The sequence below is a fragment of the Delphinus delphis genome, chromosome 7 (genome assembly GCF_949987515.2).
Source record: "Delphinus delphis chromosome 7, mDelDel1.2, whole genome shotgun sequence".
NCBI classification, from domain to species: Eukaryota; Metazoa; Chordata; class Mammalia; order Artiodactyla; family Delphinidae; genus Delphinus; species Delphinus delphis.
In genome coordinates, this window is record NC_082689.1 from 102,257,586 (window position 1) to 102,264,297 (window position 6,712).

The following is a 6,712-nucleotide window of genomic DNA, read 5'->3' on the forward strand; positions in this document are numbered from 1 at the left end:
AGTAACAGCTTGTCATGGGACAAAGCTTTCTTTGGTCAAAAGGTTTGAAATTAACACATATGCATTAAAAACATAACACATCTCTTCTTGTGTCTGGTGTTTTCCACCTGATCTACAAGGCAGGAGAGAGGTAATTTTGAAAGGGGACAGTGGTATCCAAAGTGCAGCAATGGCTGTTGAGTCACTTTGATATGCTCCCATAAATCCCCCGGGACAACTTTAAAAAGAGTCGACTTTATATCTTCTGTCTACGATCATCTATTTTCACATCAGGATGAACAACATTATCCTCATCGCGGAAGAACCCGAGACGGGAGCCTCAACACACTCGGCTCTCTCCTTAATGTTGTAATGACAGGTGTAAGATTAACTTTGTTAGGTGTCTAGCCACTCATGCAAACTAAATTAAATTAATGGAACAAATTTCTCTTATAATTAAGATAAAAATTCATGTCAGCTGTAACCTTGCTGTACACTAATTATATACAAATGATTTATCATCTGCTTCGCCCAGAATATTAATCCTTAGCTCATTGATAACTGCAGCCAGTGTTAAGAGATGAGAGTTGATTAACTATGACAGATTGGGTAACCACAGCCCTCAGTGCCGTACGACCAGTGAAACCAATAACGCTCAAGTAGCTCTCTGTGTTAAAAATGCATTCCCATGGAAACAGATGCATGCTTAATGAAGGATACTGAGATTATTTTCAATAATGACTGATATTGGAACAATGGGCAGAGCTGATCAATAACAATTAACCACTTAGTCTGCTAAAGACATGGTTAGAGAAATCGGGTTATTTACACATTAGCAGGACCTGATTCGAAGACGGGGACTACAGAATGTCTCTATGCTGTACTGTTTCTCGTTTCTCTTTGCTCCTGCCGGGAGGGGTTGCGCAGTGCAGAGATGGTAATATGCCAAGCGCCCTCCTGTCGCCTCAGCGCCTGCTTATGAAATGAGTGATTGATGCTGCCAGCGGTTCTTTGGATGCTCTCAAGATAGCTGCCAAACGTATCAAGGAAAGTCCAAAAGCAACTGTGACCATGAAACTCATATCGCTTTGTAGGGATTTGGTTTGGTGGAAAACTTTACTGCCAAGGCGTAACTCAATTGTACAGAAAATTCTTTTGATCTTTCATTGTATGCTCTTTTATTTAATTTTAAAGAGTCCAAGATGAGTGGTGCAGATATTTAAGGAAACTCTCTGCTTTGGACCCCTGTCATACTGGCTGGAAAGGGCTTTAATAACATAAATTTAATAATAGATATGGCTTTCAAAGCTATTTGGAAATTTGCACTTTTATTTTGTATTAATTTGAATCACCCCAGGAGTCGAGATCTTGTAATGCTAATTACTAATATAGACTCCCAGAATCCCTAACCTGACAGTCAGCTTGGAGAAATCCCAACTCCCTGGGCCAAAAAGTGTTAATAAAAAGTGATTAGCTACTTAGGCCAAGTCATATTATAATAATGCATTATATTTCCCTTGAATGGTTTACGTGCATTCTTATTTCTCTGAATGAAGAAAATGGTTGAGGGAGATGAAAATCAGGCATTTTAGCTGGCATTGTTATTAAAAGAATCAAGCTTTAAAAAAAAAATAAGAGAATGCCTCTTTCTCCACACTTCTTAGACTTTAAACTCTAGATTTGAAAATGCAATAAACAGAAACATAATCTGCATATTTACCGGTCTACTTCATCTTTTTTTTTTTTTTTGGGTCATGCAGAAGTATGTGTGAACTGACGCTAACAGCTAATGCCAACTCTAACATGCTACATGCATGTGAGAAGTTTTACATTTAGATAAAGAAAAGAACATAGCTTTTCTTTTTTTTGTCTTTTAGCCCTGTGGGATGGATGTTCCCCACTTAAATCATCAGCCACAGGGTATCTGTGGCTGGGACTCCACACAGATGCTAATGAATTTGGAACAACGTTTATGTGGCTGAACAAAACTGGATTCTAAACACCCTAAGTCAAGTGCAGCACATAAGAAATAGGCTGACACACTTCTATCAGGAAGGCAACCAGAATGTCAAAATCTTGAACGATATTAGGTGATCTCAGCTCTGTTTCACCATCTCAGTAAATAAATCTAGGGAGGATAAACAACCATGAATGCCTGTACAGAATGGTTCATAAAAATCAAATCTTAAATATACCCTGTATATCCCTCCCATATCACTGCCCTCACCAAAAAAAACACAATCCTTTTGCTAAATCTCCAGGTGGAAACAGAATTACATTTAACACAAAGGTGGTGGTAATAATAATATACGTATATGTTAATAATATATATATATATATATAATATACATGTTAATTTTATATACATATATATTTAACCTACAGGGACTAGAGTATTGGAAAGAAATAAGACAACATTTTCAGGGTACAGGCTCGTTGGAGTATCTGTTTATTATCTTTCCAAAAACACCATGATCTTACCTCAATGCTGAGGACTTCAATCCTTAGTACAACTAAAACAGTTGCACCCGGATACCCTGGCTGAAAATGCAGTAGAGGCAATTACCCTTTCCCTATCATCTGAACAACACAATTATTGGGAAGATAATAAGATTATCCAGGCTTTTGCTTCTTAAAATTATACTGAGGAACACCAAGGGAAGACTGTTTCTTACGCCTTCGTCTTTAAAATAAATAAGGGAAGTGAGACTGAACCACCAAGCTAATGAGGACCGTGAGACAGAGCCATAGATACATTTTCTCACTTGCCTAATGAGCAAAGTGACAGACAGTGAAACAGTTCACACTTGAGTAATTCTCTAGTCATCAGCAACTGCAGCGGGGGCCCCTCCTGCTGGGGCTTTGGAGGGGGGTGGTCGGGAGATGTAATAAAGAGACCCCAGCTCAGCTGACCAGAATAAGTTATCACAAAGAGAGAGGTCTTGGGGTACACTCCCTGAGGACATTTAACCAGTGAAAAAAGAGTCCTTTTAAGGCATCTCCAGCCATACATTCAATTAGAATTAAATTAAAACAATGGAAAAAAAGAATCGCCTTCTTTCTCATCAGACCAGTGGCCTAAGGGGCTGAGGTGGCTGAGATTCTGGAAAGCAATGACCCCTCCTCACCTGCCTCTTTTAAATGGTCTCCTCTTGCGTGGGCCTCAGTTTCATGCAGGTTTCGTTTCCGGGGAAAGTGGGGAAGATGGGAGAAAGTTTAGGGGGCGGTGTGTGTGTGTGTGTGTGTGTTTAGAGACAACTGAAAATAATTTTTTCACTGACTATTTTCAGGGGCCCGTGTGAGAGTTCATGGGGGGAAGGGGTCTTGAAAATCCGCCACTTTTCCTGTTTGATTGTTGAAAGGAAAGGAACTAAAAGTTGCTCCGTACCAACTATGTGCTAGGCCCTTTTTATCCTTATTTTATTCTCCTGCTGACAGCGGGAGTGGGCTCTGTGCTGTTTCAGCCAATTTTAGAGGGGGACAAACTGAGGCCCTGGACTGATAAGCAATTTGCTGATGTGCATGTGGCCAGTAGCACAGTAGCACAGAAGCACTGTGATTCAAATTTCAGCCTACCTGGCTCCAAAGCCACTCAAAATCTTACCATTCCTCTCACCAGGAGGCTGATGAAGGAGAAGGAGTCCAGTGAGAAGCCAGCCAGAGACATGTGGGGAGAGGGCGGTCCAGTTAAGCCATTAAAACTGTGTGTCTAGAAAAACAATTCTTTGACCCATGAATTGAGAGTTTTAATTCATTTCATTTATTTTATTTACTTAGTGAAGACAGTCTGCATTTTATGGAGAGTGGATCGGAGGTCCAGAGAGTCTGCAGACTGCTGCACAGGGAAGGGGTGATGAAGCCAGGGCCAGACCAAGGTCCCTGGGCTCTCTTCACTCACCTTGTCTATGCGAAGAGGATGAAGGTTTATTGATATGCCAGGAACGCCTAAAGCAAATGCAGAGTGATAGAAACAGACGATATCCTGCAAACCTTGGTAAAGAATTTCTGTTGCTTATATTTTTGTTTGTTGAAAATTATTGCTAAAGAAACAGTACTTGGAACGCTTCCAGCTGGATTAGCTTTAGGGTAAACTGTATACATAAGGAGTTTCATCTCGTTTGCATGCAATAGCTGCTGTAAGCTGAAAAGGTCTGGATTGGTTAAGAGGAAGAAGACAAGTCATGCCTAAAATGTTGAAAACAGTCCAACAAAAAGGAATGGTTTTGATCTTATAATAATATTAACTTATTGGTGCCCACTATTCATTAGGTAAAATACATATATTGTCTTTAATCATAATGGCAACACTAAGGGGGGACTATTATTATTTCCATTTTGCAGATAAGGAAACTGAAGCTCAAGATGGGATGCTTTTTGCCCATCACTTCCACTTCATCTCTGGGTCCTGGCAAGTTGGTGTGACCCAAGGGCCAAAGCGCAACATGGTGACTCCCAGGACACCAAATATCCAATATGTTCGGTCTTCAGTCATTTGTTTCAATGTCACTTACATCATACACACATATGGCTTAAAACCAGTTTAAAATATTTAGCACAGTCTGTATCTTTTTATCTTAATGCTTTAATGACCACAATTTCTTCGAAACTGGTCTGGTTCAACCCCAGAGGGGGCTGGTTCTAGCACTCAGAAGAGAGACCGGCTAATGTGTGGCAGTGTTCCATCTTTTAGAGGTTCCTTACTTTATTCAAATTACTAATCATTTAGAGCATCAGTAAAAGCCTTTCTCCCTCGCTCCCCATGCATGCTTAACCTAATTAACTATAAATGAGGAAAATGCTATCCACATTAAAAGAAAATGTTAGCCTATAAATTATCCCACTCTTTCTGGTGAGGCTAAGAACTCCTTTATAAAGCTCAACCAGGGGCAGACTCTGTTTATGTGCTTCCCGTGCTCTCCCTCACTAGAATGGGCTACTAATTCTTAGTTCATGGTGGCTCTCTTCCTCTTATTGATTATGATGCTAAGCATATTTTCTCAAGTTGTTTCCCTTTGTGTTTGCTTAAATATTCTCACGAAACTTGAATAATGAAGTAGAATGCCTCTAAAATGCCCTCAGGTGTTCCCTGGGGTAGAAAAGTAGCAAGTGACACCCTAGATTTGTCCTATCAGAACAGGAAAGACTGCTCATCACCTGCTTCTATAGGCAGATGCAGTCATAGAAAACCAGAAGTCTTGAAAGCCCCAGTTCACAGACCCCAAAATATTCTCTCTCTGGCTGATGCCACTCAACCTTCCACACCTGCTGCCCTCCTTCTGAGCCACTCCATTAGATAAGTCAACACATATAGGGAAAGTTCTTCTGAAAACGCTTGTTAGAAGGAGCGCCCATTAACACTTTACTCTGAAAGCCCGGGTTAATTTATCAAGTTGTCCTAGCTTTAGCCTTTGAGATCTGAGGGCAGGTCTCTAGCAGAATTAGAGCATGCAGCAGGAAATTGGTTATGGGGCAGGAGAAGAGGCTGGGAATGTAGATCACCCCCAGGGGGAGCTGTCAGGAAAAGACCTTGAGCAACTCGTGGACTCGAGGGGAGGCCAAGTGTCAGGGACAAAGCAGAGACGACAAGCGGCAGCAGTGCCCAGAGCAGAGTACCCGCTCTTCAACTTCGTTCATAGTTGTCCCTGCTTTTAATACACACGATGTATTAGGAGGTTGTAGTAATTTAGGAAAAGGCAGCAAATGGACAATTTCTGATTCTCTTCTCTATGATGCCCTCACTCCTGTGTACCTTTGCTGCAGAGTTTATAACAAACCCTAGTTTATCCCTGAAGCTCTGGGGGAAACTCTAAATTTTGGGGGTATTAGTAGGAGGTCCCTGCCTCCAACCTTGCTGTGGATTTACGCCTCCGTTTCTACCCTGGACTCTGTGTGATGGGCAGCGGAAGAAGTTGTGATCAGGCCGCTGGGGGATGTCTGAGCCAGGCAGGCTTAACATCCACATCTGTAGTCAATTCTTGATTATCCACACCAATGGTCTGTGACCCAGGCCCAGGTAATCCCAAATAATTGACAATCCAAAAGGAATTTCTCTTTGGTTTTGGAATATGCTCTGATTTTTCCAGCTGCGGATTTCTTTCTCCCACGTATGCTTTCCTTGCTAGGACATGAAAAATCATTTATGTTCTTTTAGCTGGACACTTGGTCTGAGCAATGGCTTGAAGTCAGCTTCAGACTGAAAATTTGCCTACTCCATAGACAAATGATTCCCTTGCAGGCAGTTGGATTTGACAGTATCATATATTGCATAAAGAATCATCTGTCCAGGTTTGTGTGGTTCATTCATTCATTCATTCACCCGTTTGACACACATGCATTCCGCTCCTACTCTGTTCTAGCCACTATACCATGAATTAGGGGTTTAGAGATGAAAGATTGAGCGCCAGCTCTTGAGGGATATTCCTTCTACTGGGGCTCAGTGGAGTAGATTTTAGTATCTTCCTCTGCATCTGCCTGTACCTATTACATATTCCCTTATCATTCCCATCTTCAGCTTAGCATCTATCTAGGCTTCCATTTAAAAGTTTCAGAAGAGCTATAGGTGATTGTCGGGTTGGGCAGGGCCTCCCAGAGATGGAAAGAACAAGAACCTAGAGCGCTCCCATTTCTGAGGATCCTTAAATACGAAAGAGGAGATGCCAAAACAGGGGTATACATACATGGTAAATTTTAATTGTTTAAATTTTAAAAATTAATATATTGTCCTTCCAAAAGT